The 16,105-nt window shown below is 41.9% G+C and overlaps 1 protein-coding gene across 3 annotated transcripts in view; it reads left to right on the top strand.

Annotated features, from left to right (window-relative positions):
* The window catches only part of LOC108926683 (ras association domain-containing protein 8-like), a 50,556-nt gene that overhangs the window by 15,200 nt on the left and 19,251 nt on the right, over positions 1-16,105 (top strand). Inside the window, exon 1 of one of the 3 annotated variants that reach the window (XM_018739548.2) lies at positions 9,779-9,892. The exons of the other annotated variants lie outside the window; for them this stretch is intronic. The gene's annotated coding sequence lies outside the window, so the exon portion shown is untranslated. Of the gene's footprint in view, positions 1-9,778; positions 9,893-16,105 lie in introns of those variants that run through there. 3 annotated transcript variants of the gene reach the window in all.

Genomic DNA, 16,105 nt, shown 5'->3' with positions numbered 1-16,105 from the left:
CAGTTGTTGATAATGGATGAATTCTGGATTATTTTTGTATTTTTTAAAGGGCTGATATTTATTATAAATTGCTTTTGGATTGGGGGGGTGCGGTGGCGCAGTGGGTTGGCCCACAGTCCTGCTATCCAGTGGGTCTGGGGTTCGAGTCCCGCTTGGGGTACCTTGCGACGGACTGGCGTCCCGTCCTGGGTGTGTCCCCTCCCCCTCCGGCCTTACGCCCTGTGTTGCCGGGTAGGCTCCGGTTCCCCGTGACCCCATATGGGACAAGCGGCTCTGAAGGTGTGTGTGTGTGTGTGTGTGTGTGTGTGCTTTTGGATTGTAACTAATATTTGTGTTTGAAGCTTTTGAATGCATTATGTCAAATAAATTATTACAGTGTCTGACAATACCTAACAAGGCAGTTTTTGTACTTGCTCGAAGCCCCTCTGTGCAGAGCTGTGAAGTATTATTAGCGGTAAGTCAGAAAGTTGTTTCTGTAAGGTATTCCTTGTGAGAGCTCAAAGCTCATTATACATATCTTGGCATGCAAATTACATTGGCTTGTAACTCACAATTCTTGTGAAAAGCAGCCTTCGCTATTCAACGGAAGCCTCTACACTGCTTTTCACAGTGTGGGTTCCATTGGTGTTGTTGGTCAGTTCCTGAAGACTAATTTTTACACTTGGTTACAGTGCTCACTGAGTTGCCTTTAGATACTGTATAAAAGAAATGTCTGCACAGAAACTGAGGGATTACGAGATTTCAATCTCAGTGCTTCACTACTACAGTTCCTTGTAAACCTAACAAGCATAATGTAATATTTATTTGATCTACATAATGGAAACACTTAGTAGATGCTTTTATTCCAAATGAAAACAGTTTACCATTTCATAGCTGCACAGGTTGACCTTTTCCTATCCTCTGGCTGCTGACACCACTGTAATACATTATTCCGGAAAATGTCAGCCTGACTGACTGTATATAATAGTGGACTGCTTGTTGGTTTTTGTCTAAGTGGCTATGCTTGGCATAAATGTAACACAGCATCGGGGACGATCCTGAATTCCTCCCTAATTGCAAGCGAAAGGACTGACAGAAAAGCTGTGCAGTGGCCTGTGCTCGGTTGCCATGGCTACTGTGCCAAGTCACGCCAGTTCTGACCATGCTGGACGGCTCCACTATTCCACTGCTGACCATCACGTGCTCGGCTCTTTGAGTTGAACCTGCAGGACAGAGAAAGGTAAAACATCTCTTCCATCTGTCTCCCTCTAGTCCAGGCCCCAGTCTTTGTTCTTTAACTTAAAATCTCTTAATCTTAAAAAAATGGAAATGGTTCTCTTTTGTGTTACACCCTGGTACTGCTGCCAGCAGGTGGTGTAGTGGTTACAGCTGTTGCCTTCCATGCAAAGGACCCAGCTTCAAATCGCATGTCCTGTTGTAGTATCGTTGATCAAGATACTTAGGATGAATTGATAAAGTAAATATACCAAGATGTAATCTTAACTGTTCCTGATGGTGAATGGACTGAAATGCATTTTGTTGCTGTTTTTGAACACAACAGTGCAAATACTGTAAATTTGTTAAATATGTCGCAACATTTTACGTAGAAAAACAGCCTCAGTGACCTTTGTTTCTAGCTTGCTTGCTTGAAACCTGTTGCTTTCAGACTGTCTGCAGCCGAGCTGCTGCTCTTTCTACCAGAGTAGTTTTACATTGATAGAATTCTGCAAGCACCTCGTTTCAGTAACACCGCACTGGAAGATTGCATTAGTTTCCAGCCATTAACTCTCACCATGACTGTTAAATCAGCAAAAATCATAATACAGGCATAGTGAATTAAATGGCAACTACACACCGCTTGTGCAGCACTGCGTAGTAACGCAGAGGATCACTTTGCTGTTCTGTTATATAATCTAAAATGGACTTATATTAAAGGTAATCTTAACCTTTCAGCTGTGCTACATAAAATATACCAGTTAATAGTATAAGTACAGTTTACAAGTTAATCTCATTGTAGTAATTATTTTGTGACATATAAACTTTATATGGCACCTTTAAAAGGACCTTCTCAAAGTGCATTACAGTAAGAAGAAATATAAAACTGAAGCTCTATATCATGAAAATGTACTTAAAAGACAATCGGAACTACTTAATATGAACATGACATGAACTGGAAAGAGTTATAAAAAAGACCATTGTTTGTCATGATTATTTCAGATGGCAATTTTGATATTTTTAAAAATGTTAAATGTGTATTCCGAGCTTTACTCAACAGCTGACTGAAATTTTTAGATTTTACAGCTTTACATCAGAGGTTTAAACTTCAGGTTCTCATATCATAGTGATGAGGTGTGCATGCTGGCTTTAGAGAAAGCAGGAGCATGTCAAAGATTTAGAGAAGCTCAGTATGACCTCACTTTTTGCACACTTCGCAATTTGGTGGCATGAAAAAGAGTTTATACACAACATGGCAAATTGTGCCTTTGTTGACTAGGCGGATGCATGCAGTTGAAAGATTTGCATCCCTCATTGTGCATTCACTCTTAATGTCTGCTTTCTGACTATTTCCTCTGTGTAACCGGCATTAAGTAAAACGTGTATAAAAGCTGGGGGGGCTGTGGCCTCTCAAGATAAGGCCTTCCTAGTGCACTGCCTGTTTCACCTTGTTTTATTACATAATGTCATTCCTGGGTCATTGATGAGGCCACCAGTCCGCACACTGAGTCTTTCTCCATCTCATACCTGTATACAGCCTGGAGGTTGAGAGTGCTGGGGTCAGGGGTTGGGTCAGGGCGCCTAAATTTAACCCCCAATGGAGTGTGGCTCATCTAGCATCGAAAACCAGACATCCTTGTGTAAACATGGTATTTCTCGGCTGTTTGAAGCCCCGGTGTTGAGGCCCGTTTCCTGACCTTTCCGCGCAAAGAGTCAAGGGCGTTTTTCACTTTAAGGGGTTCAGCTGAGAAGCGGCTGCCTCCCAGGGGCTTTTATGTCCAAATGCTGCACTCTGTTCTTATGGCGACAGCATGGTGTGCTTTAAGGAATTCTGACTTCACCCCAACCCCCTCCTCCCCTAACTGCTCTGTGGGAGCATGTGGGATCTGCCACCTATTGCACAACATTTTTACTGCACAAGAACAAAAACCTTTCTGGCAGCATTGTTTATCTGTAAAGGTGTCCCTATGACAGGCTACAAAAGGAGAAGGATCTTGAGACTCATTAACAGCTGAAACACAGAAAATTTCTTATTTAAATTTATTTGTTGATTCTTTCCTTCGGAACAACTTAAGGTCACATTTATAAATATTTGCTCATCTATACAGCTGGGTAATTTTTACTGTATCTGTTCAGGGGAGGTACCCTGCTCAAGGGTACTACAGCAGGAGGTGGGATTCAAACCTACGTCCTCTCAGTCCAAAGATAGTGGCTCTATCCCTGCGGTTTTTGCATTTGCTGAGGTAGCTGGATGTCTGGCATTTGACACGCACTAATTCTTTTACTAATTCAGCTTTGCACAGGTGACCCACCATATGCGCTTAGACATAAGCCCGTGGGTTTAACTGTGGCCAGCATGTCTGAAACTAACAGCCACCATGTGATCTTATTCCCTTTCTGAAGGAAACCTGTGTTTCTGGCACACTCTTCTCTGCTGTCCAATTTATTACCCATAATGCCCCAGTGGTGCCCTGCTGTGGTGGAAACACTGTCCTGAGGGAACCACAAAGGTCACAATTGCTTTTGTCTCAATAAACTGCAGCACTTTCTAAATGCTTTTCTTTATTCTTTGCATAGCTTTATAGCTTTACACCAGTTGCAGAAAGACATTCACCTAAATTCACTCTGACATCCTGCTCTCTGTGGTTACAAGGGTACTTCAGATCTGCATTGGAGAAAACTGTCAAATTATGGATTAAATTTATTAAATGGTTGGATTAAGTCATGTTTTGAAGAAAGCAACATTTGCAAGATGCACAGTAGTGTGTACCACACTGTACACAGTGTTTACACTGGCCTCTCAACTTACAGACACAAGTAGGACCAAAAGACTGTTTGTAACTCTTTTTGTTAATGACCTCAAAGTCACCATTAACACTAAATCACAATCGCTCATACTAATATTGTTCCTTGATCTATTCGCTGGTTATATCTACATTCAAGAAGGGTCTGAAAACTAACCTTTTCCAGACCCATTTCACCCAAGATCTCTCCAGCTCATGTGTGATGTAAATGTTCATGCACCATAACTTCATGAGCATCACCAGATAAAGCCTTTTATCAGCCACTACTTTGGCATTGCATCTGCGTGCTTGTGTATCTTAATATTATTTAAAAAAAAAGAAAGGTAGGAGGGTATCAGGATTTGTCTGTGCTGTGTTTTATGCACCTCCTTGAACGATGACCTTCGGTGCAGCAAGTGGTAGGTAACAAACTAGAAACTAGGTTTACTTGAGTCACATGTCTGCAGTTATGTCTCTTTCTCTTAATGTAATGCATACATTGTACTTTTGCTGAGATGTACGTTGCTTTGGACAAAAGTGTCTGCTAAATGAATAAATGTAAATGTATATTCTGTAAAAATATGAGTTGGGTAGGCATTTTTCATATTTGATGAAAAATTTGGTGAACCCTTTGTGGTTCAGGAATGCCTTGTTTTCCCATTTACATTTATGGTAATGAAGAATTCAGTTCTCCGAACTGCAGATCTTCAGGAATAAATAATGTTCATTGTGCTTGCACTCCCAGCCTGTTATTCCTCGTATCATAAACCAAAAGTCTTTTGATGGTATTCTTTGCTTTTGACTTCAATCTTTTTGTTTGTTTCATTCTCATTAGCCAGAGGACAGTCTTTCCATGGCCATTTGTTTCAGAATGGGTGAGGGATGTTCTTCTTCACCACCCTGTACCACGCTTATGTTTTCACCATGAAAATGAGCCCATTGAAGTAGGGGTCCCGAGTCATGGTGAGCTCTTGGACTCGGGGGCAGCAGGCGGTCCCCTTCAATTGGATTCGCATGCTTTCCCTCTGGAGTCATGACAGGAGCATCTTTCTCCTGGAGAGTGATGAGCCGGTGGAGATGGAGATACCACCCACTTCTCAGCTTACTGTCAGTCAAACCCATGTCTATATTTTGCTGAGATATAAATGCACAGTCTCAGACTATTTCCTCTTTATGACTTACTGTGATACCATAATGTAGTAGACTGTATAGACCCAGACCAATACAGCCCTGGAGACAGCCTGCCTGAAAGTGGTATTTTTCATTACATGACATTAATAAATAATAATTTCATTATGTGACAATGTCTAAAGTATAAGAATTTTTTTTTTTATTGTGAAACATAATTCACAGTTACAGGGTTAAGTTTTTGTAGTAAAACAGTGGAACTGAATAAATACTGTCCAGTTAATGTTTATGCTTGGAATCGCACTAAATGAATAATAATTTCTAAGTACTGGGCTTTTGTCAGACACAACTTGGTGGTATAATCACTCCAAAAATTTTGAAGATAGCATTTTATTGGCCAAAAATGTTCAAAGAATTTGATGTGCTGGATGCTCATTGAAGCAGATTTAACATAGCAGAACTACATTAAGAGAGAAAGAAAATTAAAAAAATGCAACACAAACAGTAAAATTATTTAACAGGATGGTATTGAGCAGATCAGAATTTTCTGAGCATAGACATGGAAATAGCAGCAGGACTATTATGAATCGGTTTATGTGGTAGTGTAGACTAGTGTGTTCCTCTGTCCACTGGCAGTCCATCAGCTGATGGGGACACTTCTATGTCCCCTCATTCTTTGGCCCTTTCGTCACATAGTTCCTGCCTTGCCACCCACATTGTTCTGTCCTCTGTTCCCTGACCGGTGATCCAAAGCAAATGAAACCTCTGCAGATGCAGGGGCAGCAGGGCTAAGCAGTCAACCTTTAGAGGAATTGGGAAGAAAGGGTCAAGTGAGGAGCCCTGGAGACAATACCCAGGGGAATTTGTACTGCTTTAGGAGGTAAGACCCTTTGCACTTTTGTTTTAGATTTCAAAGGGGATTGGACCTGTGTTGTTTCCCAACTATTCCCTACATAATGCTGAAGGTTTATTTGCAAGCAAACCCACAACCGGACAAGGGATGTGGTAGCGCAAAGCAGCCGGCTCTCTCTTCATTAATTTCCCTGGTCTTCCTCGGGGCCATAAATTCTGTCTGCACAGGGCTGTAACGCAGCGTAGAGTGCACCAGAGGCTTTTGGACTTTTTCCCCTTCTTTTTTTTTTTTTTTTAAATAAACATCCAAAGTTTCAAAGATGACACCCTGTATGTATGTAACTGGCTATTTTGCACCAATGAAGGAGCTCAGGAGTCCAGCTTCTGAGATGGACTGCAAAAGGACCAGAAGTGCTCAACTGGTATTTAGTGTCAGGTCTTCCCAGGGCTGACTTTAAGGTTTCAGTGGTCAGAATTTAACATAAACACACATTTAGATTACATTTTTATATTTTGCTGATGCTTTTCTCCAAAGCACCTTATTAAGTTACAGTGATTTACCCATTTATATAGCTGTATAATTTTTACTGTTTCAGTTCAGGGTAAGTACTTGGAAAAAATACTACAGCAAGAGGTAGGATTCAAACCTGGGACCTTCGAGTGGAAGGCGGCAATCTCCTGCGTCACCTACTGCCCTGTACATTTAGATGTACATCTCTACACCTGACTGTACCTTTACTGGACATGCAAACTTCGCTCATGTTATTCTCAGAAATGTGCAGCATCGACTCTGTTCTGTTTGTCAGGCCTGCCACTCTGTCGTGGCAATAGAAGAATTCACCTTGCACAGAGGGCTCGGCTCCACTGGAATCGTTTGGAAGGAGGTGGGATTCCTCACATACTGAGCGAGATGTTTGCACGATGAAATGTGTACCGGTTTATATCGGATCATGGGTGACCCAGCCCACTGCTGGAATGCGAGTCATAGACAGCATGGGTTATGGCGCAGCCCTATGGCAAAAAGAGGAGGCCAAAGTAAAGTTGGGTGTACCACACTTCTGGGAAAAGCATGAAATCAGATCCACTGGCTGCATGGTGGAAACCCGTCAGAATATTGACGTTTCCTCAGCAGTATTTACCACACCCTTTCCAAGTGTAACTGGAGATTGAGAACTTGTTTGGGTTGAGGGGGTGGCACACTTTCCTCTAGGATGTCACAAAAAACAAAACACATAGTGGATATTTAACAAACCTCTTTACTTTTCTGAAATCTGGTGCTGCACCATCACTGCTGTAGTGTTGTTTTTTGTGTGTGTGTGTGTGTGTGTGTGTGTGTGTGTGTGTGTGTGTGGAGGTGTAGAAGTTCCACAGACAGTATTACTGTGTTAGCTTTGTTGTATTAACTAGTCTCATGTGTGAGTTTCCACATGTAGTCTGGCTCCCTGTGGCTTCCAGGTTTTTGAAGATACTGTTTTCCTAAATGATTTATTTATTTCTAATTGCACTTGGTTTGTTTAATCCATTTTGCAACATTTCTAAATTGCCGAGTGAAAGCTGCGTTTCTGCTGTTGGCAGTGAAAAACGCTAGTGTTTGGGAGTCTCCCTAATCAGTAAGACGTCGAACACCTGACATGTTTATGGGGTAAATCGGTCAGAAATTGACATTGAATAGGAGTTTGAGAGGAGAAGGTATTTTAATTTCTGGTCATCATTTTAAATTGGTTTTAATTTGAACCTAGTTCAATAAAGAGAAATAATAGAAATGTTAACTTTTTACAGAGTATCTGAGACTTTTACAGAACTTACTGAGCAAATAAAACAGGATTTCTATATTAAGTTTTTATCGTGTAAATATTGATGACACTTGAAAGTGGCCAGAAGCAGAATGCTTAACACGCATATTGGATGAATCGTTTAACCGCTGTTAGTGATTGAGATAAGGGGGGTGCAGTGGCGCAGCGGGTTTGATTGAGTCCTGCTCTCCGGTGGGTCTGTGGTTCGAGTCACGCTTGGGGTGCCTTGTGACAGACTGGCGTCCCGTCCTGGGTGCGTCCCCTCCCCTTCCAGCCTTACGCCCTATGTGTTGCTGGGTTAGGCTCTGGCTCGCCATGACCCCGCTTGGGACAAGCAGTTTCAGACTCTGTGTGTGTGTGTGTGTGTGTGTGTGTGTGTGTGTGTGTGTGTATTGATTGAGATGTTGTTGAAATGGCATATTTTTTTTTACCTTCAGTCAATTTAAATTCTAATTTAATTACTGCTTTATCCAGGCGAATAAATCAAGAGACATTTGTATCAAGCTTTTTATTGTTAAATGGTGAAAGGTGTTTTAGACTTGCGAGCAAACCAAATTTATAGACTGCCAGTCCCTATTGTATTCAGAAGCTACCAGAATTTTTCTTATTAGTTACTAACAAAATGTACTTAACACACACACACACACACACACATTTTCTGAACCGCTTGTCCCATATGGGGTTGCGGGGAACTGGAGCCTACCCAGCAACTCAGGGCATAGTACTTAACATTACTTACTAAATATCTAACTATGCTAAATAATATATTTGTTTTATTTACAGCTTAGATAAACTAGACAAACTACATCCCACCACTGATTTTTAACCACTTGTCTAATGCAGGGTTGTGGTGGCCTGGAACATATCCTGGAGACATAGGCCACGAGGCAGGGTTCAGGGAATCCAGGCTAGTCCAAGGAGTACATGAAAACTGAAAATGCTATGTTCACTACTACTGATCACTCAACCCAGGGGCTACGAGGCACCGGCAGCATCCAGTGAGCGGTCATAGACATGAAAGACGAGCTGAACGTTATAATATATCGCATGTTATCATCTTAAACAACATATGAACTGTTTGCAGTACTGTTCATATAATCTGACATGAAAGGCTCAAGTCCTGTAGAGATAAGCTTGTAAACAAATTACTAATCATTTGTGAAAATATAAGGTAACAAAAGTCTGCAGTTAGTAATTTAATACTAATAAAGTAATATGAAGTATTGTAGGGAATGACTGGCAGTGATGTGTAACTGTCACCCCACCCTGTCATCCTGATTATTCCCAAAGGAACCACAACCACTGCCACAGATCATATAAAAAAGAAAAAGCCACCAACAATGCACCAAGGGAAGGAGTGTGAAACTGGAAGAGACACTCCTCTTCCACTATGCTTTATTGCTTCTTCTTCCGTTTGCCTTTATGAAAATGGCATGAACAGGACCGTTCCAACTCGCTGAAATTGAAACGGAAGAGCAAGTTTGGGCAGTGGCAATATTTCAATGCATCTCTGCGCTTGTTATTTGGATATTTAGAGCTTTCCTACCCTTGTTTTTTTTTTTTTTTTTTAAAGTGTTCACGTTTTATAACATGAGAGGATTATGAGGAAAACGTAGGTTATTGCTTTCAGTCAACATGTATATCAGTAAAGGAAGGCCTTAATAAAACTAGAGAAATACACATTTAGCCAATGTAAAATAGAGTCTCATGCAACAAAAAATCAAGATGCATTCTGCCCTTGATCCTCTCAACCTTATTCCTCTTCCAGCAAACAGGCTGTGTTTATGCATGTATCTTGGTTAGCCTTTTCTTGCTGTGCATCACCAGGTCTGAGCAGGATAGTGGCCGAGGGCTGTTCCATAGACAACAATGGAAGGAGGAGTGGACTGTAAGGTGGGAGGTGTGTTGAGGCAGTGGGACGGGTGAGAGTGGACAGCATTGGCTGGAGGGGAAAGGGGCGGCACTTGGCTAATTCTCATACTAACATTTAAAAACAACAGCAGGGACCTCCATCTGTGGGCAGCAGCCAGCTGTGCAGAGAAGCAGAAGTGTGAGTGGGAGCCACACTGCTAGTAGCCACTCGCCGAAGGACAGACAGGACTGGGACAGTAGTGAGTCCCTCATCAGCATCTCCTAAAGCTGGTGAGATTCATTTTAATTTGTCTCTCTGGATGGTCATGCCATGCTCGGTGGGGAAAATGCATCCAAAGTATCTGCTCTGTTAAGTGGTATGTGCAATGTATTTGAATTTTGTACAGACATTATTCCAAGATTATAAGTACAGCATTAAAACTGCTGCATTTGGATATTTCGTACATGTAATTTACTTCTGTTTGTTGTCGTTTCACCATACATAGGTGTACAGCAGAAACAAAATATGGTTAAAGTGCTGCATATATCATCCTGGTTCCACAGCACACAGCAAACACAGTGCATGCACAATGCATGTACGTAATTTTTTGTAATGACTGGAAGTCTTGTACTTTTACTGTATCAGTTCAGGCTAAGTACCTTGATCAAGGGTACTAGAGCAGGAGGTGGGATGTAAACCTGTGACTTTTGGATCTGAAAGCAGTAGCCCAAATCATGATGACTCTTGCCACCTACAAAGGTGCATGTATGAATATAGTAAAATGTAAGCAGTATGTCAAGTGCTGTTAATGTAAATACTCTGTGTGACAGTGTGTTTCCCTGTAGGAGTACAGAAATGTTTTCCTACATGTGTTTTAAATTTCTTTTTAATGAAGAGGTTTTTTTTTCTGCATTCATACCAAGCTGAGTTCTCGTGTTTGCTCTGCTTGGATTGATTCAGAGCGATGAGCTCATGGCCTGTACTCCTCTGCCGCACATCAGCGTCTAGGAGATATTAGTTGTCCACGCATTGGGGACCCTTAAAAATATTCCTGAAAGCTAACTTAAAGAACATGGAGACAGGAAGCACACGCTGGGCTCGCCAACCACTGAACTACCAACACCCACGGACACCTCCAGAACACGGGGCAAAGGTCACATTAGATGAAAATAATAAAAGGTATTTATGTGCGTCTAATGAAACATGGACAAGTAATCCAGGGCCTGCAGAACCAGGGTTTAGCAAGCTCTCCCTCCCATTTGTCAACTTAGCAACAATAACAAACATGGTGTTTTGGGCTGCATCCATGAAGCATTTGTCTTGAGGCAGTTTTTCTTTTTTTTTAATATTAAATAAGTTCCTTTGCTAAATTCAGCATATCCTTGTCTGTCTCCTGTCTCTGTTTTATTAGATGATTATGCTCATTCCTTTGCTCAGAAACACTTACGCTGTATAAATATTGTGCCAGAGGCCTGTCTAGAATTAGTGTGCATGAGTCTTAGGGCCAGACTTCAGTACTGGCTCCTCATTTTAAAGCTTTTTTTTTTTTGCAAATTGTCAGACAGAAATATTTTACAGATTATTTGTTTTTAGTTGTATTTTAAGCTATACGTTTTCTAAACTTTCCTCTCTCATGAATGTTAGACCGCCTTCATTCAACTCCCTTCCACAGTGTTTACACCTGTGTCTGTTCCTGAGTGTTAGTGATAAGTGAAAAATGAAGAATACTCCACGTTTATGGGAAAAGTCAAACAACAATCAGCAGTAAATATGAGTTTGAGTAGACATTTTTATTTTCAATTATTTTAAATTAGATTTTACTTTAGTATTTTTTCTAATTATATGTATATATAGAATAGCTTTATCTGGGACTTTAACAGTATCTAATCTGTGAAAAAATGAAAGGGTGTTTGCATTTGCATTACTAACCTTCTGATTGTGTAAAATCGGAAAAATTTGGTGAACTGTCATGATATTGATTGGTGCTGGAAATTTTTCTTTTGATTAATTTTAATGCTGTTTGAAGTTTTAAAAAGTTGTGAAGTTTTTTTTTTTTTTTTTTCTTTATTGCATTATCTGACATTTTTAATTAAGCAGGCACCTAAAAAATGAGCATCTTTTGTCTTACTAAGTTTGTATTGATTGTGACTTCGTGATGAAAAGGAACTTTGGCGTAACAAACCAGTTGAGTTGCAAACAGACTTCTAGCCCTGGTTGTGTTTCTAAGTGAAGAACCAGCATTTTCAGTTTAGGTACCATTGTGTGCGGAACAACTCAACCTGTTGCTCTTCTACACTGAGAGTGTGTACTTCACATGTCTTGTTTTATTCCATATTCTCTCTGTGTTGGTAGAGGGGCTGTTCTTGACACACTGTGTTTTGTAATAAAACATCACGGAGAATGGAATTTCAGCGTGCCATTTCTGATTCAGTAAAAGAGTGTTACTCTAAGATTCTTTGCTGTGTGCCCTTTTCATGGAAATCATTACGGCTCAGCTGGAGGGATGTTGAAATAAAGCAGGGTCTGCACTTTATCTGTCTGTCCTCCTAAGTCATCATGTTGAATCCAAAGGAATGTCAATCATGGGCAGAAGGTATCTTCCCAGCCTGGGGGGTTTGCTGCTGATTAGATAGTGGAGGTGAGGCTGCTGTTCTGAGGGATCTTTCAAAGCCTTTGCTTTCAACTGCATTTTCCTTTGCACCATCAGAGTCTCCAAAGTTTATCTGGAACCTCCTATAAGCACCCATAATATTCACATTGCATTTATTTATTTGACTGAAGCTTTTTGCCAAAAGCAACTTATGACGTAAAGCTACTTACACTGATTTACCCATTTATGCAGCAAGGTGATTTTTACTGTATCATCTTAAAGTACTACAGCAGGAGGTGGGATTCAAACTCGGATCATTTGAGCAGACAGTGTAGCTCTAACCACTACACCGCTTGCTGCTCATAGGGGGGAAAAGCGTTCCTTACTGCTGAATCCTGAATAAAATGAAAAACCTGTTTGCAAAAAATGCATGTGCTCTGAAGTGTTTTTTTCAACCGGTTTTCCCTTCAGCAGGGGCGCTTTGAATACTTTGTCGCCCAAACACATTGCGACAAATACTCAGTGGTATACAAAGGCCAGTTAGCAGCTCTGCGCCTGAACGCGCGGCAGGAACTGTTCTCGGCATAGAACGAGAAGTGAGTTACAAGGCTTGTCAGGGATGTATTTCTGCCAAATAACGTGTCTCCGAGGAGCCGAGAAATGGGAGCGCCTGCCGAGCTGAGGGAAGCGCCTGTTGACGAGGTTGCCTCTGAATGGAGGAGCTTTGATAGAGGAGTTCAGGGTGGACAGAGGTTCCATTTTGTTCCCTGCACACTTATTTTCTCTCCTGCCCCTGGCGTCCACAGTGTGTTTTGGTGGCGTGCTGCGCCTCTGTCGCCTGCTTGTCCCCAGTAGCTGAGCCGCCGGACAATGGGACCGGCCACGGTGCCGACAGAGACTGAGTGGGTTTCCAGGGACTCGTGTCCAAGGTCCCGATCTTACAGCCTCGGCCATTTCAGTGTGGCAAGACTTTTCATTAGTTTTTCCTCTATAGTACTGAGTTGATGTTGACTTTTGGTGTCCACATAAATAGAGCATCTCCAGAAAGTTGTGCTCATGCTCTCAGTGTTGAAAGGGCTGCGTCCATTGTCGCTGTGAGTTGGTCCATCTATCTGATTGCTGCTCATCCTCTTCTTCCTGCATGTTTTTTTCAAGTGATACCCATCTTCTTAATATAGTCCATTTTCATTATGATGTGATCAAAGTAAAATAACCTTCCTGTGAGAGTGCTGGTGTAATTTGATCTACCATCAGACTTTGTTTTTCTTGTTGTTTGTTTTTGTTTCTTTTCTCCAGATGTTTTCTTGCAATAAACACACATCAAATTGAACAACTGTAGTACTTGGATTACACCAGCAGCACTAGCTCTTAGAATCAGAGTTGGATAGTTTACAGGAAATGCCTTTTTACCAGGGTGTCAAAAACTTTAAAGTCTTTGCAGGAGTTTAATAATGATAACCTGCTTTTACTGGCCACTTAATTAGGTACAGCTGCCTCTTTATGCATGCAGTTCAGCCCCCACAGTTAGTTAGTCACAGCATACAGACAAGGTGAGAGGTACAGTTCGAATTAACGTTTGAATGGACAAAACCCGATCTGAGTGACTTTCAGTGTTGCATGATCATTAGAGCCAGCTGCATGTGTGCCAACTTTCAGAAACTACTGTCGTGCTGGGGTTTTTGCACAAATGACAGTGCCTTTACTCCAGTGGGCAGTCCCCTCTTCTCAAACCAACAGAACAGAACATCTCTTGGATTAGGATTTTAATGTTAGCATTATGACTAGGCTCTCAAAAGGTGTGTACAAACTGTGGTAAGCTGTCAAGCGATGGACCATGAATCTTATGGAATGTGTCCACCATGTTGCTGCTCACATCAGGGTACCACTGTGTGGCTGTACCTAATAAAGTGGCCAGTGTGTGTATTTAGCCAGTTGTTAAGAGAGGAGACCAAAGTGCTGTGCGAAGTGTAGCTTAAGGATGAACCTGCTGTTTTATGAGCTTAATGATGCACTTGTACATCACAGGGTTCGTCACAGTTCAGGGCTTCAGAAATGGTGTCAGTCTGCAAGTTAAGTGGTAAAATACCTGATCTTTTTCAATTAGCACATTGCTTTATGATTTTTAGTAACTGTTGGTGCGTGTTCAGTTGAAGATGATAAATGTGGCTTTTTAGATCTCTGCAAACTGCTGCCTTTGAGAGAAATGAGCACCCAAAATCCCTGAATGGAACGTAGGAACACTTTTAATGTGGTTGGGAGACTGATCTACCAAGGTTGAATGGGAGACTGACTGTAGCACAAGATTATTTGTTGCACCGTACTGCGTGTATGTGAAGTTACACGTATCAGATTTGACCAAAAATGGTCAAACTTGTGCAGGAAGTTGTCGAGCAGCAGAACAATACAGATTGATTTTTGTGAATGTGCTAATTTTATCTTGTTATGTAATAAGATTCGACTTTTTCTCTAAGCTGTATCGTGTTGTTGGGATAGAGAGCACATTGTTCTTGGGTAACTACCCACAGTAGGCAGAGCTCACAAAGGTTACTGGCCAAAAGCAGTTTTGCAACTCCTATTCACGGAGCACAGACGTTTCCACAGGCCCCTTTTTGTTCTTTTTCTGGCACAGAAAGCTTCAAAGCGGTTAATTGTTCCACCGTGATAATTGGACTGAATTAATACAGAGTTTTATTAGCGATCTTAAATGTGCCCAGGACTGCAGCCCGTCTGTTTCAGCTCAGCACTCCCTTAGTCTCACTTGATGTGAGTGTTAGCATTGTTGATGGGGTGTGCTGTACTGGTTAGAACCACCACCTTACACTCAAAGGACCCCGGTTCAAATAACACTTCTTGCTGCAGTACCTTTGATCAAGGTACTTGCCCTGAATTGATACAGTAGAAATCACCCTAAATTGGTAAATCAATGAAAGTGTCCACTGTCCTCCCACTGTCACTCTCCTTGGGACACCTGAATGGCTGAATGTTGGTATGTTTAGTTTGGAATACTGCATTGCAGTTATATTAGTGCTAGCATCTCCTGTCCTCAGTGGAAGATGTCCACCACCCTGCATCATGTACCTGCACAGAACACAGTACGTTTCGTTGAAGCACATCATTCCTGGGGATCACCTCTAAGCAAATACATAATCACACTGCTATAAAAGAGTTGAGAAATGTACAATGTGCATGTCAGTAAAAAGCCCAATACCACCCCATTGGTGGAAGAGCTCATTAGAGCCTTAGTGGCCTGACTCTCTTCGTGGGTTTACCTAGGATCAGAGATCGGGGTTCCTGAACTCATGTACTGGTTCGCCCTTGTCTTACAGGCTGTGGTACACACTCAATCTGTGGCACCTGCTGCCCACGGAGAGCAGTCATGCCCTCTGAACCTACAGATGATCGAGCTCATCAGATGCGATCCTCAAGGTGCCTGGTCTTACCTCTGCAGGCATGCAATTGCCAAAACCTGTTTAGAGGGGAACCATGACAACAGGGCAGCCAAGGAAAGGCAGTAGACAGTTAGTGGAGGCTTGGTGGGGGCAGTGTTGTCACTGAAGTAGATGTATGGCTTGTACTTTACCTTCTTTCTGCTGCCTTTTCCACGCCAAGACTTATTACCTGTCACAAAGCTCCTCTCGTTCCCACAACCCTCTGTGCCTCGGCTGGCATGGAAATGGGCACATTTACATGACATAAGACCATGATTGACACACGGACTCTAGGAATTGTCTTCCAGCACAAATGACACTGATAGAAATGAAAGGTTTGTGTACAAGAAGTGCAGAGCAAAGATTCAGATCCTGAGTGGCTGCAGGATTTAGGCGCAGGGTAAATGGGGTCTCGAGCCCTGTGAAGAGTGTCAGCATGTGCCAAAGGCTGTCACTGGTTTACCGGGCAACAGTGTGAGGAAGCC

The sequence above is a fragment of the Scleropages formosus genome, chromosome 5 (assembly GCF_900964775.1).
Source record: "Scleropages formosus chromosome 5, fSclFor1.1, whole genome shotgun sequence".
Lineage (NCBI taxonomy): Eukaryota > Metazoa > Chordata > Actinopteri > Osteoglossiformes > Osteoglossidae > Scleropages > Scleropages formosus.
Note: the sequence above shows the minus strand (reverse complement) of the source record. Positions and strands in the feature narration are given on the sequence as shown.